The 27,533-nt window shown below is 42.3% G+C and overlaps 1 protein-coding gene across 1 annotated transcript in view; it reads left to right on the top strand.

Moving 5' to 3' along the window:
• Positions 1–330: 330 nt before the first annotated feature.
• GPR45 (G protein-coupled receptor 45) overlaps positions 331–27,533 on the top strand; it is a 98,320-nt gene continuing 71,117 nt past the window's right edge. The window contains exon 1 of the mRNA XM_034953628.3: positions 331–629. The gene's annotated coding sequence lies outside the window, so the exon portion shown is untranslated. The remainder of the gene's footprint in view (positions 630–27,533) is intronic.

The raw sequence follows: 27,533 nt of genomic DNA, 5'->3' as shown, positions 1-27,533 counted from the left end.
CAGATCCAGCATTCTCCTCTCAGCCTGCCACTCAGTATCCCTGCGTCCTCGGGCATTTCAACTCCCAGGTCTCAGTTTTGCTGCTCATAAAATGGTTGGACCATCCGAAAGCGAGGTGTGCGGGCGGGTGGAAGGAGGAAGGTGAGGGTTCTTCCTAGAGGTGACCAGGTGAGGCCGGGAGTCGAGCATTTTCATAAGATTGCTCGCGGACGCGGGGGTGGGTGGAGAGCATCACGATTAAGAAGGAACACACGCACGCACACACACACCTCCTTCCTCCTTCCCCTCCTCTTCCTCTCACCCCGCCCCCCGGGGGGCGGTACCCTAGTCTCCCGGGGGAGGTTTTGGGGCGGAGGACCGCGGAGGACTGCGCCCAGGAGGGTGGCCGGCCGCGGGAGGAGGACTTGGGTTCGGGCTGCTGCAGCTGGGTGGCCAGCGCCGCGGCGGCCCCTCCCCCGCTCTCCCTGGCCGCCGCCCCCTCCTCCTCCCGTCCTCCTCCTCCTCTCCCTCCTCCCGGTCCCCCATCCTCCTCCCGGCCCCCGGCAGCTGCGGCTCGGGGAGCAGCCAGCGGCGCCGCGGCCGCGCAGCCTTTGTCTCGGGCCGCCGGGCGCGCGGGGCCCAGCGCAGGCGTAAGTGACCGGTGGCCGGGCCGCGGGGGGTCGGCGGGGAGCGGGCTGGGGGTCGCGGGCGCTCCCTGCAGTGGGGAGGCCGGGCCGGCCAGATCCTCCCGCCACGCGTGTCCCGGGATGCTCGGGCGGTGCCGGCGCGCGGGGGCGCGAGGAGAGCCGAGCGGGGCCACCGCCCGGGAGGGCGCGGGACGCAGAGAGGGGCTCGGGGCCCGCCGGGCCGCGGGGTCGGGGGAGGGGGTGCAGGCTCGCGGGGCGCCGCAGCTTGGCGCCCACAGACGTGCGGCTTGGGTGCAAATCCTGTTTCTCTGGGCAGAGGCCACGCGGGGACGGAGGAGGCAGAGAGGACGGGCTGTGATGGAGAAACGGGAGAGGAGCCGGCCAGGCGCCACCGTCACCACCATCACCAACCACCACCACCATCACCATCACTGACTGTCGCCCATCCCAGCTCCCCTGCCTCACCTCCCATCTCATATCCCTGTGCAGTGCCAACTTTATCAGATCATCTCTTTTTCACTGGGTACTACTTTGGAAAAGCGACAGAGTGCGCCAAGTCAGGAATAAGTACATCCGCTGTGGGACATTTATCTTCCCCTTTCTATTTAGCTACCTCAATTTTCTCATCAGGAAAGGGGGCACGATGGCATTTCATTCCTCTAAATCACACTGAGATGGCTGGGTTGCTTCCAGTTTTTCCAGTCCTGGCACTGGACGGTTATACATGCTTGGTGATGATGATGATAAAGTAATGTCTTCATTAAATTGGACAGTTGGGAGTTTTCAGACTTACTCTTCTTTGACTTCTGAGTGTCAGTATACCAGTAGCAAATAGAAACATAAGGAAAGTGAAACTTTGGCTAACATAATACCAAGAATAGATACAAAACAGGCACTTTTGTAGGGACATCACCCAAGAGACCTGCAGGCAATGGTTTTCATCTGCAGTGTAGAAAGCACCCCATCAGTGCCAAGTGGCTGTGGGAGCTCCTCAATCTGGATGCACAGTTTCCCGTGGGGTTTTCACCCTACCTAAAGAATGCTTTAATTGCTGTTTTTCAAAATTGGCTTTCACCAGGCCCCAGGGACGGCTGACCAGTCAGAACAAACACAGGGACAGAGCCCCAGGGCTGTTGGGAAGCCCAGCACCAGAGGGCATGAACCTTCTTAGGAGAAGTAAAACTTACAAAAAACAAGCTCTTAAACCCTCCGCCTTTTCCCCTATTGGTTAGAAAGTGAATCTTAAACTGTGTTTTATGTTCTAGTCTAATAAAAGACAGCTAGACAAGCCTACGTTTCTTGACATGCTTGGAAAATCATCTTCCCTAAAAGTCATGCAGCAGGGCTTTTTTTTTTTTTTTCAACTGAGTCTCACTCTGCCTCTCAGGCTGGAGTGCAGTGGCATGATCTCAGCTCAGTGCAACCTCCGCCTCCCGGGTTCAAGTGATTCTCCTGCCTCAGCCTCCCGAGTAGCTGGGATTACAGGCGTGGGCCACCATGCTTGGCTAATTTTTGTATTTTTAGTAGAGACAGGGTTTTACCATGTTGGCCAGGCTGGTCTCGAACTCCTAACCTCAGATGATCCGCCCGCCTCGGCCTCCCGAAGAGTTGGGATTACAGGCGTGAGCCACTACGCCCAGCCAGGGCTCCTTTTTAATAGGGCTATGGAGTCCCCCACCTGGTGGTTTTTTTGCCCTGTGTCCTGTTTTTACAATTCAAGAAGGAAAATGATCATGTTAAAAATAATGTGAACCCAGCTGAGCTGCATTTGTCGTTACCATAGTTTAAGATTTCTCAAATGTTGAAGTATAATTATATGTCATTAACTCAAACCTCTCTAATTTGTGAAGTAGGGTTTTAAATAGGGTATGTAATTCTGTGGAGAATGACTCCGAAATCATTCTGAGGACCTGAAGTTTAAGTAAGGCATAGTCAGTCTAAAACAATGACATTGTCAGAACAAAGACTTAAAGAATTATTTAGCTATGTTTTTAATTCTGGATCTTTAGGAAATAATTAGCATCTCAAGGAAGCTTCATGCCAATAATAGTGTCTTAGTCTTTTGGGTCTGCTATCACAAAATGCCTTAGACTGGGTGATTCTGAACAAGAGAAAGGTATTGCTCACAGTTCTTGAGTCTGGCAAGTCGTGGATCCAGGTGCTGTGGATTCAGTGTCTGGTGAGGGCTAGCTCTCTGCTTCATAGATGGCACCTTCTATGTGTCCTCACATGGTACATGGGGCACACAGGCTCCCTTGGGCCTCTTTTATAGGGGCACTAATCCCATTCATGACATCGGGCGTTCAGAAGCTAATCTCCTAAAGTCCCACCTCTTGATACTGTTGCCTTGGGGATTAGGTTTCAACGTATGAATCTGTGGGGACACCAACATTCAGACTGTGACAGGTTGGCATTGAGTACCAAGTTATATCCAACACGCATTGTTTTAGCCCATACAAATTGTTATAGCCTATACTAATTCTATGTTAATTTAGGAACAATTCATTTGCTTTTGTTGAGATATGATTTACATACATAAAATGCACAACTCTTCAGTGGACAGCTTGATGAATTTTTGCCTATGTGCCCCCTGCAATAAGATACAAACTATTTCCACAGGCCTAAGGGATCCCCTGATGCCCTTTCTAGTCGGTACCCCCCCAACAGAGCCACTATCCCTTCAATGGAGCCACTATTAGACTTCTATCAACATAGAAAAATAATTTCTTTTAAAATAATTTCTAAGTAATTTATTTTGCATTTCACTCCATTAAATGCAATTGGCCTATTCCTTAAATGCATTTGGCCTATTCCATTTATGACCAAATCTGGGGGCCCTGAGCCCAGTGCTGGGTAGACATGAGACTGTGTAGACCTAAGACATGGTATTATTAATACATAAGGCAAAAACTTCCACAAGCAGAAGCAATACCCTGTATGCAGATACGGAGGGTTAGGGGAACCCACAAGAGTCTGGGTCTAACCCAGTTTTGTTTTGTTTGTGGGGGGAAAGGGAAGGCTTTTTGGAGGATGTGAATTTTAAGTTGAAAATGGAAAACTGAGTAGAAGTGATCCAGCTAAAACGTGGTAGGAGGAAAATGAAAGCCTATTCTAGGTGGAAGGAACATCTTGAATTCCAGCCTCAGAAATAAGAGAGCATGGAGTGTTTGAAGAGAAAAGCTAAGCTGAAGATGCTTGGAGTATAGGGCTGTGGGAGAAAAGTGGGAAATAATGCTGGAAAGGCCATAGGGACCCTTTCAGTTGGACACAAAGGCCCTGCTGAGGGGTGGGGCTTGGCTGTAAGAGCTAGGAGAGCTCTAGGACAGGCTTACGTGGTGGGCATGGCAGGAGGAGACTTGAGGACTCAGCAGGCGGCCTTAGGGTCGGGAGATTACAGGAGGCGCAGGTGGGGGGCCAAGTGGTCATTCAGGTAAGAGACAGTGGTGACCTGGACTATGCAGTGGCAACAGGAATGGGGAGAAATGAATGAAATGGAAAGAGAATTACAAGGTAAAATGAACACAAGTTGATGTTTGCTAGGTAAGAATTCAAGGATAGCCCTTAGGTTTCTTGGATCTTACAAAATGGATGGATAATGGTACTCTTGGAGAGATGGGAGAAGAATCTTGTATATATTATATGCTCCTTTGGTATGTTTCTTTCTGTGTGGACTTAGTTTCGGTTGCAAGTTAGTGTGATGCATTCAGGTAGAAATATCTACTGGGGAGTTGTAACTCATACTGACTGAGCACACTCCATATGCCAGGCATGCTCTGTCACTTAGGATGCAGTTGTGAACAAGACGATGAAAACCCTGCCTTTGTGAAACACAGGTGGGAGCTGCAGCCTGGGGACCCACAAGGTTTAAGTGGTGACAGAAGGCTTCAGAGTGAATGAGATGGCTCAGTCAGATTTCAGTGAAAGAGCAGCAGCCCAGGATAAAATCTCAAGAACGCTAAGAGACTAAGAAGGAACAAAGGAGAGATGGCAAGGAAAGCAAGAGAAGTTGGGCTTCACAGGCCTAGGGAGTGATCCCTGGTGTCATACACAACTGTGAAGTTAAGGGAGATGAGGACTAGAGATGATCTATTGCAGCGCTTCTCAAAGTGGTGTCCCCAGACCAGCAGCAGCAGCACCAGGAGCTTGTTGCAATTGCAGTTTCTTGAGATCTACTCCAGACCTGGTGACTCTGGGAGCTCTGAGGGAAGGGCCTAGCAATCTATGTTTTAACAAGGTTTCCCAGTGATCCTGATGCATGCTAATGTTTGAGCACCACAGCTCTATTGTGTTAATTGATAAGTCACTGGTGATGCAGCAACTTGGTGAAAGTAACTTCATAAAATTTACACCCTGTTTGGGCAAATTTTAAAAATGTTTCGTGGGACTGTTAAAGTTTTATTCTATTTGTTTAGAAATTTCAAATGTTTTATTTTCTTTTGCAATAAAAATGTTGTTATTTTCTTTTGCACAGTTTGGGTTTTTTCCCCTCTTTGATTATTCATTGATAATTGATCCATATTTTTTTCCCATCTGTTCAGATTTTTGAAGTTTCGTTCCTATCTCCTTTGAAACACATCACTTTACAGGGTCTCAACATGTTAGGGCACCTGCATCATTGATATTGGTTCATTGCCCAAAACAGAGTGCAATCATAAAGATAAGTGAGTCTCAACTCTGAATGGCAGCCTGAGAAAACACCTAGATGGTTAATTCAGCTCTTCCAAAAAGTTCCAAGACCCTATTAGGGATATATTTCTAATTATTTGAGCTTGTTACTCATGAGAAGTAATTGGAAGTGTGCCCTTTTCATCTCAAGTGATCCAATAACATAACCATAATTATTGTACTTCTGATGCACTTATAAAGGAAAGAACTCTTACTAACTAGGTCTTTTCCTGGTGCTTTTGTTGCCAGCCTCCCAGGTACTTTATTGCATTTCACGGGAAGAATTAGAGCACAATATTTTGTTTTGCTATCATCAGGGAAAACCTATGGTAAATGAGAAGAAACTGATGCAGATACTACTCTTATAGTTATCCCTGTTTACTGAAAACTTTGCCTTTTATAAGAACAAAAACTGGTAAGTAGTTCCTGTACTCTGTATAGTAACAAGCACAAAGAAGGACCACAAATGTTGAGGGAATGGATGGACAGATGGATGGATGGATGGGTGGGTGGGTAGATGAATGAATCAGTGGGTGGGTAGGAAGATGATAAATGGATAGATATAGATACACATGTAGAGGGCAGACAAAAGAATGGATATGTGGATGGATGGGTGGGTGGATCAATAAATGGATGGATGGATGGATGGATGGATGGATGGATGGATGCATGGATGGATGCATGGATGGACAGATGAGTAGATGGATTAATCATTGGATAGATGGATGGGGTAGATGGATGGGTAAATAAATGGGGAGGTGAAAGAGTGAATGGATAAAAGATGGTGTGAGAGACTTCTACCTAAAGAGGCAAAAACAGTATTTTAAAAAAATATTATTCCACCTGTGGAAGGTACAGTACAATGAGCTGAACTGGGCTGAAGACTTGGATGGCTTAGTGACATTGTCCCTTATTTCTAATGTGATCTTGTTCAAATTCTCTAACATCTCTGAGCTCCTGATGTGAAAGGATAGTATCACCCACCCCACCTGCTGCCAGGTTTGTGGTCAGAACCAAATTATATAATGGCCGTGAATGTGTTGTTAAAATTGTAAAGCGCTAGAGAAGTGTAAATAATCCACGTTCTATGTGATTAGATAATGGATTGTCATTTGGGGTTGCTTTTAAATGTTACGACTGCAGTTTTACTCTGTTTTGGGGACGTCTCACTCATTTGTGCACACACATTTGTCGTTGGTAAGCTTAATGTATCCAAGCATGGGGTGCATATCTGCCTGACCAACATGGAGAACTAAACTAACATCTCAACTAAAAATACAAAATTAGCCAGGTGTGGTGGCACATGCCTGTAATCCCAGCTACTCGGGAGGCTGAGGCAGGAGAATCGCTTGAACCCAGGAGGCGGAGGTTGCGGTGAGCCGAGATCACGCCATTGCACTCCAGCCTGGGCAACAAGAGTGAAACTCTGTCTAAAAAAAAAATAATAATCTGAAGTTACTTGCTATTGAGAATATATCATGAGTGATTTATATTCCAAGTCAACGGCAAGCCAGTGGCACACAATGAGCTCCTCGTCCTGCCCCTCTGCTGGTGCTAATGATCCTTAGAAATAGGCCAGCTTATCTCTCCATCATTTGCAAGGTGCTCTCACAAACATTTTCAGTGCACACAGATCCTGTTAAGTAGGTGTTGCCACTTTACAGATAAGGAAGAAGGAGAAACATTCCCCAGTGAGACCACTGAGCCAAGACTCCAACTCAAGTGCTCTGGCGAGTCCAGTTCTCTTTTCACCTGAGAACTTCTTAGTCATGAAACTCCCAGCAAAACATGTGTCGTACTTCAGAGGTGTCAGCCTATTGATCTCATTTGAGTGTTGATTCTTTTGAAGACTCATCAGGTGGGTGGAAATGGGATCAGAATTGGCAAGTCGCCAGTAAAGAGCACATAATGTGCACACCACCCAAAGGAAGGTGACTGCCTGCATGTGCTTTTGATCCTGACATAAGCACGGGGGCTTCCTACTCAAGCTCAAGCTCAAGTTGATTGTCTGCAAAGCAGAAGTGAGCTCTGATGGAGCTAGCATACCCCCTGAGCCTCTGGGCTGCATTCAGGGGGTATATCCTTGCATCGGGTACATAAAAAATATAAAGGCAGTGGGACTTATAGGAAAGCATTATTGGATGTTCTTAAGGATGCGGGTTATAAGCAGTCTCCATAAAACTGGTCTTTGAACCAATTCCCATGAAGAAAATAGATGCATTCTTTCACCACCAGTTTATTCATACATCTTACAAGCATTTATGGAATGCTTACTGTATACAAGAAGCTACGGAAATAAGGAATGTTTTTTTCCAGTTATCTTTTTTCCATCCCTTAACCTTTTACGAAAAAAGGACTGAGATGGAAATTAGGCAATAAAGAAAAAGGAGTTGTGAAATTGTAAGAATATTGATGAGAACATCCTTTTGATTTTCATATTATTACTGGCCTCAAACACTCAACCTGTTTCAAAATTGCTTCACAGCTCTAGGGTCTTTTGTGAGAGCTTCTTTCTTTATGTCATAGAAGTCTTCATAAAGCCTGGTGCTTGAAATTTTATTTGGAAGATGACAAATCATTGTGTATTTTTGGAGACAAAAGACTGTGATCGCCCTTCAAACAAGGTCACAACATGGTATGTAGAAGACTGTCTCTAGTCAGGAGGAATGGGTCAAGGAAAGTGCATGGAAATTGTAAACAGACCAGAAGCTCCCAGAAAAATCATGTTTTTGAGTGCAAAGAGTGCCGATCTGCATTGAAGGCCTGAAGAGGCCTCTTAACATGCTGGTTGACTCCTAGTTCGCCATTTTCCTCTCTGTGCCTCAGTGTCCTATCCGTAAAATGGAGCTTATAATAGACACTTGTAGGGATATTGTAGGGATCAGCTAACACTTGCATTGAAGGCCTCTTGTGCACCATGTGACACATTTCTCCTGCAATATATTATTTAATCCTTATAACAACCTATGAGAGAGGTACCATTATTAGTCCCATTTTACAGATGGGGAAACTAAGTAGATACAACACTATAGAGTATCTGGAGCATAGTAGATCCTCAGAAAATTTAGCATCTATACGTGCTAAATTAAGTTTCCTCCAGTCAATGAAGACAATAGTACTTGCCCTGCCAGAACATTCAAATAAAAATTTGACTATGAAAGTACTGTGATGGGAACGTGCTCTAGAGACACATACACTCCCAGATGTCAGGTCAGTGGGGCCACTGACTGAACCCATTACTACACTGGACTGGGCACCAAGGGGGGCCCCACTGATAGCCCCAACAGGAAGGCAGAGGCACCCAGGAAAAGGGGTCTTCCATGCTCATGTCCCTGTCCTCAGCTCTGCTTCCCATGCCTGTGTCCCTCGCCACCTCAACATCCTCCTACTCCCATCTTGAAATCTGACTTGGCGTGACTCTGTGAAGTCTGACTTTGACCCCTGACTGCCTTTCAGGGGAGGAGGAAGGTCAAAGTCCAGGAAAGGAAGACTGTTATCTTTGAGGAGCAATTTGCTTCTTAGTGGTGTCTTTATTTCTCTTGGATGTAATGGCGTACACCTTGCTTCTTTAGAGAAGACTTCCAACTGCATTGCTACTTCCTGCAAGTACCCACCTGGTCTGGTGCCTGGCCTTATGACCCCCATTGCTCTTTCCAAAGTGGTGCATGTTCTCATCATAGGCAGAATAGGATTTACACATCCACCTCCTTCAGGTTAGCCTCAGCTCCTAGTGGTGTCAGGGGCATTTTATTGGACAGTTATTGGACAGTGTAGGAAAGAAGAAGAACCTTGACCCCATCCCCTAGGTCTGGCTTTCTGGGATCGAGAAGCAGATGACAGTCAGCAGGGATTAGTGGAAGACATGAGCTCACCCTTTCTCCAGTGACATCAGCCTCTCCCTTTCTACAGGAAGGAGAAGAGAAGAGAGGGGGTGTGTAGATGACTTTGACTGTGACTGTGTTTATGTCCAACACACTGTGAAAAATATGGGTAAAACATCTACAAGCTGGAATCTGGTTCCGAGTTGTACCATGAGGACTTTTGGCTTATTTTTTTTTAGGAAGTCCATGTGCCTTCATTACAAAAAGTGTTGACTCTGCCTAAGTTTCTTCCGTGTAGTACAGGACTATGAAATGTGTGACAGGCACGGTAGCTTATGCCTGTAATCCCAGCACTTTGGGAGACAGAGGTGCTTGGATCACTTGAGGTCAGGAGTTCGAGACCAGCCTGGCCAACATGGTGAAATCTACTCTCTACTAAAAATACAAAAATTAGCCAAGTATGATGGCATGTACCTGTAATCCCAGCTACTCCAGAGGCTGAGGCAGGAGAATCGTTTGAACCTGGGAGGCAGAGGCTGCAGTGAGCCAAGATTGTGCCACTGCACTCCAGCCTGGGTGACAGAGTGAGACTCTGTCTCAAGGGAAAAAAAAAGAAAGGACTATGAAATGTAAATATTCATATGAGAAGTTTTATTATTTATTAGATGCTCTTATTGTAGTAATATGAAAAAAATCTAACAACATTAAAATTAATTAAAATTGAAATAATCTCATCAGCAGTTAAACATAATCTTAATTTGCGCATTTGCTAATCTCTCTTCTCTTCTACATCAAATGAACAAAATGGATATAATGAAAAATATTTACTGCTGGCTGCTGTTGACATCCAGTGCCATGACATGCAATGAAAAGACAGACAACAGCTTAATCTCACAGAAACATTGTCTCTACTTAGCAAATTTTGTCTAACACAGTTTACTTGCCATGCAGAAAACTTTCTAGTTTTCTAGAAACTGCCTTATGCAGTTTCCCAGAGACAACATCGTGAGTGGGAAAGAATATTGGACATGAGAGAGGAAACATTGCTTTTGTTTTGACTCCACTTCTATCTAAGCATCTGACATTTGCAGGTCATTTAATCTCTCTGAATCTCACTTTCCTCTTTTGTAGAATGGGTATGTAAGGTGCATGACTGCCAGGGTCCTACCCAGCTCTGCAGTGCTATGATTCTATGACTTTATTCATTTGTGTGCTGTTTCTCATCTCTTTTCTCTTACATTCTGAACTCAGCATCCATTAACTATATTCTGTTACCATAATTACCCAATCACTGAACACTGCATGATAGAGACTAAAGTCACTACTGTTTATGTTAAATTGTTTTATTATTTTGGAGGGAGGGCGGGAGAGAGCTCTATGCATGAAGCTCTAATTATAGTAATATAGTGCATTAGATTATAGCTCTCTTTAGCCCTATTTTATTCATGATCATAGCCCAGGAAATCCAAGCCAAGATTTTTCTTTCCGTGCTGACATTGACCACATTTCACACATCCAACAAGAGGCAAGTGCTCCCGAATGAAAAAGATGGACTGAGACTGTGAGCCTCAGTTTATGGAAGGTCAGGGAATGGGAGGGCAGGGGCTGCACCCACCCCACATGACAGTCATAAGTGAGACACGCTTTCTGGTGCTGGCCTGATGGCTGGTCCTGTGCATCTTTGGCTCAAGGCCTGTGGGGATTGTGCACCTCCAATGTATGAATGTGCCACTGAGACTCCACTTGGTGCCAGAGATTCATCAGAGAGGCGTCTTTCTAGAATATAGTTTTTTCTTAGATATTTTTCCAGAAGAAATATTAGTCAGATATTAAAACAAATTCAACTTTATCTTGGAGTGGAATGCAAAATTGCACAAGTATTTAACATGTAACAAGAGCCTTAAAAGAAATTTCATGCATATAGAGACTGATTTGAGGCGCTCCTCCAGATCATCCCTAGTATTCCTTTACCGTTCAGGGCCCTTTGATGGAAAATATTGCAAATGGTAATTGCTAACATTTATTGAGTACCATGAACTGTTCTAAGCATTTTTATGTGATTCTTTTTAGGTACTCTAATTATCCACATTTTGCAGATGAGTTACATAAGTTAAGCAATTTGTCCAGAGTTTGCACAGCTGGTAAGATGTAAACCCTAGCAGCCCCTCTCTTCCCTCACTCCTCATGATGCCACCCACTCCCCTTACAGAGAAAGCACCTTCAGCTACAGAGGGTGTACTGTCCATATTGCAGACTTGTCATAAATCTAGGAAGGGCAGAGAGCTTTGCTTTAGAGCATGTCCACAGTTGCTTCCAAGACACACCTGGTGGACTTATGTCTAAAGCCTCCTTTTCTGGACCTTCAGAGAATCCCAGGGCAGAATAGAATCTCCTGGAACTGGTGGAACTGGTGCACCTTCTAGAAGTAAACAGATGCTTCCACACTATACCTTCTACTCACAAGCAGCCAGCCCAGCCTTGTAGCCATTGATAGGTCTGCTTCTCTCCTAATCCAAGAAGGCCTGATTCTATGCAAGAGCAGAGACCCTGTCAGAACTGTATATTGTGTCTTGTAACTATGACATGGATTATAAGACAGATGTAAGCAAAAGTCTATGGTTGTGGATGGGGAGGAAGCACCAGTTTTGACTTAGGTAATCAAGGAAGGTTTCCTTGAGACCGACAAGAGCATGAGTGAAGGCCTGGGATGGAAATGCACAGTGTGTGTCCAAGATCTGGAAGTGGATCACTTTGTGTGGGAGCAGAGGAAGATAAGGCTGTAAACAGGGAGGTGAACCATTATGTTAATGGCTTTGAACCCCAAGTAGGAGTTCCAATTTTACTAAGTAGCCAGTAATGAGCTGGTAAAAGTTACAAAGGTCATGTTGTATACCTTGAATATACACAATAAAATTTATTTTAAAAACAAAACTTATGGAGGAAGGAAAGCAAGGGATAAGATTTGTGCTTAAGGAAATAAACCTGGTCATAATCTATAGAACAGGAGAGACTACAAAAAAGGGAGAGGTTGTCCGTTTAGAGACTAGTTAGGAAACCATTGAAATGATCTAAGTGAGAAATAACAAGTTTCCAAAAAGGGCAAAAGCATAGAACATAGAAAGAAGCATACTTTTAGCTTGGGGAGTATTGAGGATGTGAAATCTTTAAATATTGTTCTAATATTGGAAAAGGAAGAAGATATGACTCCTAAAGCAAGGAGAAAGATAGTTCAACTAAAGGAAATATGGATTTTTTTCCTCCAGAAAGATGAAGTAAATATGGTTGTCCTTATTTTTCCTGCTAAGTCAAACTAAAATCTCTGGACATTGTGTATAAGATGAACTTAAGAAGACTCTGAAAAGGGGAAGGAAGAAGGCAGACAGACCTACTAGGGATCTCAGAACTTGAAGCATGACATGAAAGTGAGTTCCCTGGGTTTTTTCCTACCTTTTGAACCACAGAATTTCATAATATGTTGAGCAGGAAGATCCAGCTACTAATCCCAAGTGAGGATTTCCACCACATGGAGGACAGCAAGAAGCACAGCAATGCCAATAACCAGAAGAAGGAGCCTACAGACCTTGGCCACTGCATCTACTGCGATTTCAGAGTTGCCAAGGGGGACTTACACTCAAGGCACTGATTGGGACAATGCTGTACTTACAGAAAGAAGAAAAGATGCAGCAAGATAGCATCTGTAGCGTGTGCTGGTCTCCCATGGCCAGCAGGTGTGGGGCAATGGGTGAAACACACAACCCTCTCTTGCTGCAGGCAAAGACCCTGTTCTTTCCTGGTGGGGACAGATATAATCTTTGGGCTGGCCAAGTGCCATATGATACATGTGTAAGCAGTACAAGGAAGCTTACTGTGTAATCAGAGCAGGAAAATATTTTCTTCTAATAAGTGAGAAGAATCTTCAGCTACACAACAGCTCAGTACCCAGCTTTCATATGGGGGGAAGCTCCAGGCCCAGGGCAGTGATTAGACAATCTCAGGGCAGGTGACAGGTTGCATGATAGCTTCTTCTCCAACATAACCTAATCCCCCAAATGTCCAGACCTCAATAGAAACCACTCGTTATACAAAGAATTGGGAAAAATCTCAACTTGAATGAAAAAAATCAAGCAACGGATGTCAACACCAAGATGGTATATTAGAATTATCTGACAAGGATTTTAAAACAGCGATTATATACGCTGAGCATCACAAACACACATGAAACAAATGAAAAAATAGAAAATCTCAGTGTAAAAATAGACAATATAAAGAACTAAGTGGAAATTTTAGGACTGCAAAATACAGTAAGTAAAATAAAAATCTCAGTGGATGAACTTGACAGCAGAATGGAAGGGAGAGAAGAAAAAAATCAGTGAACTTGAAAATAGAAAAATAGAAACTACCCAATCTGAATGATAGAGAGAAAGTAGACTGAAAAAAAGAAAAAGAAAAGAACAAAAGCTCATGGGCTTGGGGACTATAAAAAAGAAGAAAAAAAAAAGTGCTAACATTTATGTCACTGGAGTCCAGAAAGAAGAGGATTAAAAGTGCAGGGCTGAAAAAGTACTCAAATAAATAATGGCTGGAAATTTGCCACATTTGACCAAAGAGATAAACCTTTTGTCAAGAAACTGAGCAAACCCCAAACAAGAGAAACCCAAAGAAATACATACCAAGACACATCATCATTAAATTTCTGAAAACTAAATGCAAAGAAAAACTCCAGAACACCACCAGAGAAAAGTGATGCCTTACTTATCAGCGGCAGGGTGGGGGGCTACAATTTGAATGACAGCAGACTTCTCATCAGAAACCATGAAGCCAAAAAGAAAGTGACCAAATATGTTTCAAGTCTTGACACAAAAGAGCTGTCGATCTAAAATTGTATATCCGGTGAAAATATCTCAGTAATAAAGAGAAAATCAAGACCTTTTCAGGAGAAGGAAAAATCACATAATTTGCAGATGTACTGTAAAATAACAGAATATAGAACTATCCTAGAGAATGGCTAAAGGAATTTCTCTAAACAGAAAGAGAAATAAAAAAAAGAAGGAATCATAGAACAATGTGAAAGAAGGAAAAATGTAGTAAGCAAAAATATAGGGAAAAAGAATATGTTTATTTTCTTTCTTTGAGTTTTCTAAATTATATTTGATGATGGAAATAAAAATTATAACATGATATAATGTAGTTCTCAAAGTATGTAGAAGAAATATTGAAGACATTACAAATGAGAAAGAGTAAAGGACCATACAAGGAGGTAAGTTTCTACATTCACTAAAATTGGTACAATGTCAACACCAGTTGAATATGATATGTTGTATATCTATAATGTAATATCTTCAGCAATGACTAAAGAAGTATACAAAGAGATACCCTTAAAAACACTATAGAAAAATAAAAATGGAATACTAAAAATGTTCAACTAGCCCACAAGAAGGGAAACAAAAACAGGAATAGAAAAGCAAACAACAGAGAACAAACAGAAAGGAAAAAGCAAAATGGCAGACTTAATCCCTAACATTTTAATAATTACATTAAATATAAATGGTCTAAATATGCCAAATAAAAGACAGATTCCACAAAGAGGATTAATAAACATGATTCTCCTATATGCTGCCTATAAGAAACCCACTTCAAATATAACCATATAAGTAGATTGAAAATAAATCGATGGGAAAAGTTATACCATGGTAATATTTTAAAAAGCAGAAACTGCTATACTAGTATCAGAAAAAGTGGAATGCAGAGCAAAGACTATTCCTAGGGACATAGGGACATTACATTATGATAAAAGAGTTAATACTCCAAGAATATATAGCAATCCTAAATGTGCATACACCAAACAACAGAGTGTATAAATGTAAAGCAAATACTGATAGAGCTGAACAAAAACTGATAGAGAAATAGACAAATTCACAATCATAGTTGGAGCTTTCAACACTCTCTTAACAACAGATAAAACAATTAGAAGGAAAATCAGTGCGAATACTGAGCTTAATAACACCACCAATCATGGGCCCTAATCAACATTTATAAAACAATCCATCCAACAGCAGCAGAATACACATTATTTTCAAGCACTCATGGAACATGTACCAAGATAAACTATACCTGGGTCATAAAACAAGCCTCAACAAATTTAAAGGAATTAAAATCATACAATGTGATATTCTCTGACCACGTGAAATCAAACTAGAAATCAATAACAGAAAGATAAGAGGAAAATCTTTAAATACTTGGAAACAAAACAAAACAGCACACTTCTAAGTAATTCATGGGTCAAAAAGGAAGCTTCGAGGGAAATAAAAATACATTAAATTGAATCAAAGTGAAGATACAGCATATCAAAATTTGTGGGACACCGTTAAACCAATACTTAGAGGGAAATTTGTAGCATTAAATGCTTACATTAGAAAATTTGGAAAAATCTCAAATCAATGATCTGAGTTCCCACCTCAAGGAACTAAAAAAAAAAAAAAAAAAAAAAGCAAAATAAACTCAAAGCAAGCAGAAGGAAGAGAATTATAAAAACACAATCAGAAATCTGTGAATTAGAGCCGGGCACAGTGACTCATGATTGTACTCCCAGCATTTTGGGAAGCTGAGACAGGAGGATTGCTTGAGCCCAGGAGTGGAAGGCTGCATTGAGCTAGGATCCTGCCACTGCACTCCAGCCTGGACAACAGAGAGAGACATCATCTTAAAAATAATAATAATAAACAATTTAAAAGTAAAGAAATCTGTGAATTAGGAAACAAAAGAAGAGAGCGAATTAATGAAACTAGAAGGTGGTTCTTCAAAAAGATTAAAAGAAATTGAGAAACCTTTAGCAAGACTGATAGAAGACACAATTTCTATTACCAGGAATGAATAGCATATCACTACAGATCACACAGATATCAAAAGGATATAAAAGAATGTTATGAGCAACCCTATACACATAAATCTAACAACTTAGATGAAATGAACCAATTACTTAAAAAGCACGAAGTACCACAACTGCCCCAATATGAAACTGATAATTTGAATAGCCCTATAATTTCTAAGAAAATTGAATTCCTAATTTAAAATCTCTTGAAAAAGAAATCTTCAGGTCAAGATGGTTTCACTGTAGAATTCTACTAAAAGTTTACAAAGGAATTGACATCAGTTCTACCCAATGCCTTCCAGAAAAAAGAAGAGGACAGAACACTTCCCAATCCTTCTTATGAAGCCATTATTATCCTATACCCAAACCAGACAATACCAATGAATACAAAAAAAGAAACACTATGTATATAGTTTCAAATTCCTTTATAAAATATTAGCAAATAGAATTCAGCAAGATATAAAAGGAATGACACAGTATAACTTAGTGGGGTTTATTCCAGGTATGCAAAGCTGGTTAAATATATGAAAACTAATCAATGTAATCCACTATAATAACAGGCTAAAAAAGAAAAATCACACAATCATATCAATTGATGCGGAAAAAGCATTTGACAAAATCCAGTGCCATTCATAATTAAAACTATCAGAAAACAAGAAATAGACGAAAGTTTCCTCAATTTGACAAAGAAATCTACAAAAATCCTAGAGCTGACATGACACTTAAATGGTGAAAGACTGGATGCTTTCTAAGATCAGAAGCAAGGATGTCCACTCTCACCATTCCCCTTTCAGCATAGTACTGGGAGTTCAAGCCAGTGTAATAAGGTAAGCAAGGGAGATACAAAGCACTCAGATGGAGAATTACATGATTGTCTATGTAGAAAATCCCAAAGAATCTCTAAAAACTCTCCTAGAAATATGTGACATTATAGTATAAAAGATTAATTAACCAAAATAAATTTATATTTCTGTAAAATAGCCATAAATACTTGGAAACTAAAATACAACACTATTTGTAGTAATTAAAAAATTGAAATAGGTGTAAAAATTTTTTAAACATGTATAAAAATGCTGAAAATTGTAACATTGATGAAATAAATCAAAGAAAATCTAAATAAATGGAGAAACATGCAATGTTCATGGATTGGAATACTCAACATAATGAAGACGGCAATTCTATTCAAATTGATGTGCATGTTTAATGCAATTTCTATCAAAATCCCAGGAAGATTTTTTTGTCTATATAAACAGGATTGTCCTAAAATTTATTTTAAAAGGTAAAGGAACTAGAAAAGCTAAAGTAATTTTGTTTTTTAAAAAAGATAAAATGGAATTAATTAATCTACACAATTTCAAGTCTTATTATGAAGCTGCAGTATTAAAGCCTGCATGGTCTTGGTGGAAGATAAACACTTGGATCAATGGAATGAAACAGAGAACCCATATAGAAACCCACACAAGTTCCGCAACTGATTCCAAATTCAAACACAAAAGTGCAAAAACAATTCAATGGAAGGATCATCTTTCCAACAAATGGTGCTGGAGCAATTGGACATCCACAGGGAAAAAAATCAACGTTTAAATAACCTTTCACTTTATACAAATGTTAATATGAATCATAAATTACAATATAAAGCATAAAACTGTAAAACTTTTAGAAGAAAACATAGTAGGGCTTGGTGTAGAGTTCTCAGAGATGACACTTGGAAGCACAATCCATAAAAGAAAAAACTCAAAAATTAGACTTCATCAAAATTTAAACTATTTGTTCTGTAAAAGACTTTGTTAAAAAGACTAACAGACAAGCGATAGGCTGGGAGAAAATACTTGCAACCCACATGTCTGACAAAGGATTCTTATCTAGAATATATCAAGAACTCTCCAATGTCAACAGTAAAAAAAAAAAAAATCTAATATTAAAATGGGCTACATACATGAAGAGCCATGTCACTGAAAAGGATATATGGAGGGCAAATAAGCAGATGAAAAGATAGCATCATCAACCATCAGGGAAATGCAAATTGAGACCACCGTGAGATGCCACCATACACCTATCAAAGCACATAAATAAAATGTACTGACAATAGCAAATACTGGCAGGGATGTGAAGAAACATCTCATACATTGCCGGTGGGAATCTAAAATGTTACAGTCATTTTTGGAAAATCATCTGGCAGTTTCTCCAAAAAAAAGAAAAGAAAAGAAACTAAACATATGCTTGCATTGCCACCCAACTACCTCACGCCTGGGCATTTGTCCCAGAGTAATGAAAACATATGTGCACACAAATACCTTATATACACCATTGTTCATAGCAGCTTTGCAACAGCCAAAAACTGGAAACATCTTTTAACAGATAAATGGTTAAACAAACTGTGGTATATCCATAACACGAAATACGGGATTTCAGATGAACATTGAATAATTATTTAGTACAGATACGTCCTAATTATTTCATGAGACATACTAAAAAATTACATGTCGCTTATCTTAAATTCAAATTTAACTGGACTCCCTGTATTTTTACGTGTAAACTCTAGTAACTCTAGTTTTTGTTCATTTGGACTGATATAGTTCCCCTTCTGTAAACCATGGGCAACTGGTTCACATCTCCCAGGTAGCTGATGCAGCTAAAATGAGTGGACAGAGGCCGGGCGCCGTGGCTCACGCCTGTAATCCCAGCACTTTGGGAGGCAGAGGCGGGCGGATCACGAGGTCAGGAGATCGAGACCATCCTGGCTAACACGGTGAAACCCCGTCTCTACTAAAAGTACAAAAAAAAAAAAAAAAAAAAAGTAGCCGGGCGTGGTGGCGGCTCCTGTAGTCCCAGCTACTCGGGAGGCTGAGGCAGGAGAATGGCGTGAACCCGGGAGGCGGAGCTTGCAGTGAGCCGAGATCGCACCACTGCACTCCAGCCTGGGTGACAGAGCAAGACACCGTCTCAAAAAAAAAAAAAAAAAAAATGAGTGGACAGGAGTATGCTCTGCAGTGGCATGGAGCTGAAACTCCTGGGAACAAATCATTCCAACTCCAGCTTACCAGATGTGACCAGGGCAAATCATTTAACACCTCTAGTCCTCAGTTTTCTCATCTGTTAAATGGGGAGAAGAAGGGAGGTTAAATGAGTCCCTCTACATGAAAATCCACTGGAACTGGAGAGTGCAATACATGTGATAGCATGTCATTCTATAAGATTAGCTTGCTGCTGTGGGCCCAGTAGAAAAAGGGCATTGGCATCTGCTGCAGCCTGAGATAGGCCTGAGATGCATGGATTGGCTTCAGGCTTTTCTTGATCTTGATGCAAGTGTCTGTTGCCATATTATTATCAATCAGCAATTGTCACAATAGTGCTGTGTAACAAATAAGCCTAGACCACAGTGGCTGACAACAGCAAACATTTATTCTCATGCTCATGGATTTGCAGGTCCACTGTGGTTCAGCTGACCTAGGATGGGCTCAGATGTGGGACTTTTCTTTATGCTGTGGATCAGCAGGGCCTGGCTTCTGACTTCAGATTGGGTTTGGATCTGCCACACCTCCGTTTATCTGGGGGCCAGACTGAGGGCTGCAACTACCCAGGGCACATGTTCTCAAGGCAGATCTCTGCAGCATGTTTCAGCTTGCTTGTGTCTGCTAACATTCCCTTGCAGTGCAAGCAACAAGTAATATGTAGGGTAGGGAAATCTGTCCCAACCACAGGAGATGATGGTGAGAAGTGAATATCTGCTCAACAAGAATCCAGTCTTGATGTGGTTTGGGCTTTAGTTTAGGTCAAACTTTGGTTCAAGATGCTTGGAACAGTCTAATCTCACCCACTCAGATTGATGGTAAAATTGTCTTGGCCTCCTCATCAAATCTCAGGCTGCAGTGAGCTAAGCCTGATTCCCTGGGATGGCTCAAAGCTGGAAAAATGTTCAGATTCCCCTTGCATTGGCACTGCCTACTTCCTAGAAGATGGCCTTGCCTTGAGTCAGCTTCCTGGAGTTAGGCTCAGGATGGTCACCTACCTGATGTTTTCTTCATGGTGCGAAACATATTTTATCTGTCTCTCCAAGTCCCCATCCTCATTCCCACCTCCCACCATTTTGCCACTTCCTACCCTTCTGAGTTATATGGACTTATCTGCTTGGATTTGAAGAATCACTAAGGAACTAGCAGAAAATTGTAGTAGGGAGGAGAGCGAGGTTGAGTATATGTTCCCCATAGGGTAACCTTGGTCTAACTGTGGGGTAGCCTTTAGCTGCCTGTAGGATAGCCTTGGACTGACTGTGGGGTAGCCTTGGACTGACTGTGGGGTAACCTTGGTCTGACCGTGTGGTAGCCTTGAGCTGACTGTGGGATAGGCTTGAGCTGACTGTAGGGTAGCCTTGGACTGACTGTGGGGTAGCCTTGGACTGACTGTGGGGTAGCCTTGGACTGACTGTAGGGTAACCTTGAGCTGACTATGGGTAGCCTTGGATTAGCAGAGGGGTATCCTTGGACTGACTATGGGGTATCCTTGGACTGACTATGGGGTAGCCTTGGGCTGACTGTGGGGTAGCCTTGGACTGACTGTGGGGTAGCTTTGGGCCACCTGTAGAGTAGCTTTGAGCTGACTGTGGGGTAGCCTTGGGCTGACTGTGTCCCTCCACCAAAGTCACTGCTCCTCTCATGACAGCCTTTCTTACCATTTTATCTTCCCAAGTTCCAGCATCTACTTCCTTCCTTTAGCCATACAACCTGTGGTGGTAGCAGCTCCACTGTTACTAGTGTGGGTTTCTGAAGTACTCCCTGTGTGGTTTCCCTACAGCCAGTCCACATCTTTATAAAGAGCTCCTTTATTAAGCCCTCCTCAAGACCAGGCACTGTGGCTCACACCTGTCATCCCAGCGCTTTGGAAGGCCAAGAAGGGAAGATCGCTTGAGGTCAGGAGTTTGAGACTAGCCTGGGCAACATAGCAAGACCCTGTCTCTACAAAAAAAAAAAATTGCTGGGTGTGGTGGCATGCTCTGGAGGCTGAGGCAGGAGGATCACTTGAGCCTGAGACTAAGGTTGCAGTGAGCCGTGATTGGACCACTGCACTCCAGCCTGAGCAACAGAGTGAGACCCTGTCTCTATAAAAATAATAAATAAATAAACAAACCCTCCTCAAATTGCCCTAATTTGAGTGTACCATCTATTTCCTGCTGAGACCTTGATTGATACAACCTTAGATTTCAGATTGGTCCATAGAAAATAAAGGAAAGGACCTTGATATATAGGCCCCTTGTAACTATATTCCAGTTATATATTTTATACATACATATATATAGATGTATGCACACACACATACACACATATATAGTATGTGTGTCTGTATAATTGTTCTTAGTTTCCCCTAGCATGATAACACAATGAAGAAGTCAGAGGAGCATAGATTTCTACCAGTTTCAATTCATATTCATCGCTATAACCCCAGTGCTCAAGCAAGCACTGGCACACAAGGGAAGTTCAACAAATATTTAAATAATTCTTGAATTGATGAAGATAAATGAACACTACTTCTCACACAGAGCTTGTTTGCCTTTGTTTGAGGGAGAAAAGAATACTGTGTTCTTTATTATAGAAAAGGCTAAAATAACTGAAGTAACTAAGGGAGCACTGTCTCTGACTTGGAGATGTTTTTAAATCGTGGTAAAATAGACCTAACATAAAATTTGCCATCTTAGCCATTTTTAAGTGTACAGTTTAGTGGTACATTCACACGGTTAGGCAACCATCACCACTGTCCATCTCCAGAACTTTTTCATTTTCCAAAACTAAAACCCTGTCCGCATTAAACACTCACTCTCCATCCCCCCTCCCACCATCCCCTGCACCACTCTTCTCCTTTCCGCTGATATGAATTTAACTACTCTAGATACTTCATATATATGGAATCATACGGTATCTTTCCCTCTGTGACAGGCTTCTTTCACTCAGCATAATGTCCTCAAAACTTGAACACGTTATAACGTGTGCCAGAATTTCCTTCCTTTTTAAGACTGAATAATATTCTATTGCATGAATATCCCACATTTGGTTTATCCATTTACCAATTGATGGACATTTGGGCTGCTGCCATCTTTCGGCTACTGTGAACAATACTGCTACGAACATGGGTGTATAGGGAGCTGTTTGAAAACATTCCTGCTTTCAGTTCTTTTGGGTATATACCCACAAGTGGAATTGCTGGATCATACGGTAGTTCTACGTTGAATTTTTGAGGAGCTGCCGCCCTCTTTTCCACAGCAGTGGTACCGTTTTACATTCCTACCAGCAATGCGCAAGGGTTGCAGTTTCTCCACATCCTCACCAAAACTTTTTATTTTCTGTGTTTTCTTAAATAGTAACCACCCTAATAGGCCTGAGGGGTGTCTCATTGTGGTTTTGATTTGTGTTCCCCTAATGATTAATGATGTTGAGTATGTTTTTGTGTACTCATTAGCCTCTTGTACATCTTCTTTAGAGAAATGCCTATTCAAGTCCTCTGTGCATTTTAAATTGGGTTGCTTGTTGTTGTTATTGATTGCAGAAGCTCTTCATATATTCCGGGTAGTATCTCATGTTGGATATACGCATTGCAAATATTTTCTATGGTTTGCCTTTTCACTTTATTTATTTATTTACTTATTTATGTTTTTATTTGTTTGTTTTTTGTTTTTTTTTTTAATACAGAGTCTTGCTCTGTCTTCCAGGCTAGAATGCAGTGGCACCATCTTGGCTTACTGCAACCTCCACCTCCTGGGCTCAAGTGATTTTCCTGCCTCAGCCTCCCAAGTACCTGGGATTGGGATTACAGGTGCCCGCCATCACACTCAGCTAATTTTTTTTTTTTTTTTTTTTTGGTAGACCATGTTGGCCAGGCTGGTCTCAAACTCCTGACCTCAGGTGATCCACCCGCCAAGCCTCCCAAAGTGCTGGGATTATAGGCATAAGCCACCAGACCTGGCCGCCTTTTCACTTTGTTAATAGTGTTTTTAGATGCATACAAATTTTTAATGTTGATGAAGTCCAATCTATCTTTTCTTTTGTTGCCTTTATCAGATTTGGAGATTCTTTGAGGCATCATTACAGTGCAAAAATACAATATTCTTTCCTCTCAGAGCCCGTACTCCTGGGTGGCCCCCACTCAGACCCCTTTACACACCCAGCAGAGCGGGTGAGGCACAGGATCATATAAATTCTGTTTATTACTCTGTTTCCCACCAGACTGGAAGCTCCCAGATGCAGAGAGTCTCACTTCCTGTCCATCAAGGGTCCTGGCGAGAGGCTGGCACAGCACAGAGTGGGACTGTGTAAATAGTGAGAAGTAAATGAAGGGGTAACTGAATAAATGGCTTCAGGAAGGAAGAAACTGGCCTCTCAGCAGGGCTGCAAAGCTTCAGCCCTGGTTGTTTGCAAATCTCTTTTTTTCTTTCCTCATTGTCCTGGGAGGTCGCTTCTCAGTGGGACCTGGCTTTTATATAATTGTTTGCAGTGTAACAATACTGCTCTATAGCTCTCAGGCAGTGGCCTAATTTCCCTCCTTTAATAAAAGGTACATGTCTTCTGTGGGAAATCAGTGATTTATTGAGTGACCAAGGACTGTTTCTGTCCATAATAGAAACCAGTACAGACAAGTTAGTTGCTGAAGGTGAGGAAGGAACATGACCAGCTACTCCTGAATAGGAAATTAATTTCATACCCTGGTGTGTCCTCGCTAATTTGGAGCTGGTTTCACCATGATGCTCTCCCTCAGATGGCTGGTCTCAGGGCAGCCAGTCCAGACAGCTTTTCAGTGAACTTTGTGTATATAGCTCCCTCATGAGCCCCTGAGAATCTTGGAACACAAATTCAATATGAAATCAAAATTGGGAGCATTCATTCCACAATAAAAGAACATCTACTGAATAGAGCATGAATGGTTGTTCATTATCCTTTCCTAATTTTTTCATTCCTTTTGGGACTTCTGGTGTCACTATCAGATAAGGGGTGGCAGGCACCACAGCCTAGGAAAAAATAATAGAAGCAAAAACATGAAATTAAGAAAATTCTCTCAGTTAACTTTTGTGCAAATTGGGACGAGGCTATCATTATAAATCATTATTTAATTTTAGCAACAGAACATCCCAATCAAGCTTATAAGCCATTTTTGTCCTACTGGAGCAAGCTTGAAAAGTCATGACATTCTAGAAAGAGCAGGGTTTTGAACTTAGACAAAGCTGGGTTTCAGTCCTTACAATACTCCTCCACTTCCCTCTTATGATCTTGCACACGTTATATAACCAGCTTCAGCTTCCATTTGCTCATCCGTAAAATAGGGATAATGAACAACGCCTTATAGAGCTGCTGTAAGATTCAATGAAACAGCATTTGTAAAGCATGTCACATACGCTGCTTAAATATCAGCCCCTAACCTCCCCCTTCTGCTGTATGTGGCATTTGTCATGGACACAGCAGTCCAGGGATGAATTATTTGTTAGGTGATTACTAATTATCTACTGATTCCTTCATCAAACATTTGTGAGTCCCTAGAGAAAGGAGCTGTGGTAGTGAAGGATTAAAAACTGGGTTTGTGTCTGGAAGAATGGTCTGGTTTGTAGTTTGCTTTATTTCCATGACTTGTTTCCAAATTGCCCCAGATATTTGGGTTGGTTTGAGTGAGTTGTGATGGCCGCGTTGACCAATGTCAGATTTCCCCACGTGGTGTGAACTGCATGGAAGGAAGCTTTGGATTTCTTTCATTCATTCATGGCTGCATCTCAGCACCCAGCCCTCCTCCGGGAGAGCCCTCAGCACTCATGAGGACCACTCACCTGCATCCAGCAAACAGCCGTTTTTTGGGCCTCATCTAATGCAATATGATTTTCTCATACCTGAGGCCCACATGAGAAAAGAGACCGAGGCAGGCCATGGGAGAGTTGATGGTTTGGTTTTTATCTATTTCATTTCATCGGAGCAGGAAGTGAATGGAATGGCTTCCTCCAGGTGCTATTTCTGCCCCCAGGAAAGAGCAAAGGGAAACAGCAATGTGTGAAAAGAAACTTGCAGGGTTAAAGGATTTATAAGAAATTGTAAACAGACTGCACCACCGAGCCCAGAGGCAAGTGAGGAGAATTGGAATCCTGTTCATTAAAGAGATAGGAGGCGCTTCCTTATTTGTTATCACAAATTTCTCCATTTTTGTTCCCTATGGAGAAATCTGTCTCCGCAGATATTTATAGTTCAGACTCCCAGAGGAAGGAAGCCCCCATCCCTGCTGCTCGAAAGTTATCTTCTGCTGACAGAGCACAGAGGAGGCACTGACCCTGTGTCTGCAGGACCACATTTAAGAGGGCAGAGGGTCGCCTGGGGTTTCCAGGAGGAGGAGTGGCTTCCAATTTTTCTTTTGGAAAAACACATTCTCAGCAGAGACATCATCATCTGTTCTCTTCACTTTTAAAGAAGGGTGGCAGCCAAGATTGGTATTTTTCTAAAATTGCCCCTAGGTTGGAAAAGTCCCCCCTCTCTGGGCTGACCGCGGGGATTTGCTGACAACCAGAAAGTTGTCCTCCATCTGTGTGATCCCACATCACTTCAGAGTGAGCACATGCTTGCACCTGGTCCACGGCAGAAGCATCGTCACTAGGCTTAGCCTTCTTGTCCTGAAGTCATTCTGCTCACTTATTGAACACTCACTGTGGCCTGGAACAGTGCCCTGCCTCTGGAGACAATATTCAGGGGTCACACTTGCCATCTCCAAGGAGCTCAGGCTCTATAGGGGGATGCAGAAGAAAGCAAACGGATTCAGAACTGTTTGGAGGGTGCCGTCTTCCATGGAGCCCTAAGCACTGTGGGGGTTGATGGGGTTCAAGACCTGCTACCCCAACACCTTGGCGTTTGAGAAAACAGCAGAAGCAGGAAGGTCTCTCTCACCTTCCCCCCAGAGGTAGGTCATGAGACACTCATGTGAGATCTGTCCTTTCTGTACCCAGAGGGAATAAACATCCTTATCTCTGAAGACACAGGGACACAGAGAAGAATGTGAACAACCAGGCCTTGTTAAGTTCTCCCCATTTTATTGCCATTAGATCAGATGCCCTTTGTCCAAACTTAGTTTTATACAACTATCCTCTTCTTCATCAAATCAAGCATAAAAATATATGTGTAACCGTTTCTTCAGGTCTTCGTTTCCTCATGAGGGCTCCTGTGTCATGTAAAACTTACATTAAACATATTTGCATGCTTTCCTCTTGTTAATCCATCTTTTGATATAAGGGTCTCTGCCATGAATTGAGGATGGTTGAGGAAAGACTGCTTTTCCTCCCTGCAGGGTGGGGTGTGAGGCAGGGTCATGGGGAGGCACAGACTTCGGAAGGGCCATGTAGTGAGCAAGGGGGACTGATGGGGAAGGAATGCTGACTGCAGGTGTGAGAAGGTTTGTGAGGCTCAGGGCTGTGAGGAGGCACACATGGCAGCAGCAAAGGGCCTGGCAGAACTGGAGATCCCAGTGGGGAGGGAGAGGGACAGGAGTTCAGAGGACAGAGGTCGGGGGTTGAGGGAAGGCCTGAAGTATGTCCTGCCTTACTTGAAGGACTTGGTGCTTGACTCTGAAGGCAGCAGAATTCATCCAGGTTTCCTTGCACCCTGGATTTTTGTATTTTTTGGCTTTGAAAGAAATATTTTACCATGGATGAAATGTTAAAATTTCATCCATGAAATGTTAAAATAGACACAGAAGTAGAATAGTTAACACAGAAGTAGAATAGTATAACCAGCCTCTTCATACCTGTTATCCAGGTGCAATAATTATCAGTACATGGCCAATCTTGTTTCATTTCTATTTTCCATTGCTCCACTCCCCCTGATGACTTATTTTAATTAATTCAACCCCAAGACACTATATTATTTCATTTGTCAGGAGTTCAGGATGTATCTCTAAGACAAAAAGACTATTTTTTAAAACACCATAATCTCATTATTGCACCTTAAAAATGAACAATCATTCTATAATGTCACTAATAATCAGCCAGTTTTCAAGTTTCCCCATTTGGCTCAGAGTGTTTTTGTACAGTGGTGTGTTGGATCCAGACAAGACCCACATATTGCATGTGGCTGGAAAGTCTCTGAATTCTTGTTAGATCATAACAATTCCTCCACTCCTCACGACCACCTGCCCCACCTCACAGACCATGTACATTTCTTTGGTTTGGTCATGGAGAGGATTTGAGCAGGTGTGTCATGGGCCGGGGGTGCTGGCTAGAACAATCCCCTGGGGAGGGTATACAGAACAGGGCCAGGTGACCCAAAAACATGGTTGGAAAAGGAAAAGTGTGCAAGGACAAGGCAGTAAAGATGGAAAGGAGGGCACCCACGTCTAAGAAATAGTTAAAGTGAAACTGGAACAATCAGCGACTGATTGGAGGGACAGGGTGAGCAAGAGGAGGAGTCAGCTGGTGGTACCCAGCTTTCTGATTTAAGCAGTAGGAGTACAGGGTGTTATTAACTAGAAGGAGGGAGTTGGGGTAGGGGGAGGTGCAAAGCATTATTGGGATACAGATTTGGTTGTTTAAACAAAGACCAAAACAAAACA

Source organism: Pan paniscus, chromosome 12 (genome assembly GCF_029289425.2).
Source record: "Pan paniscus chromosome 12, NHGRI_mPanPan1-v2.0_pri, whole genome shotgun sequence".
Lineage (NCBI taxonomy): Eukaryota > Metazoa > Chordata > Mammalia > Primates > Hominidae > Pan > Pan paniscus.
This window is presented reverse-complemented; position numbering and strand designations above follow the sequence as displayed.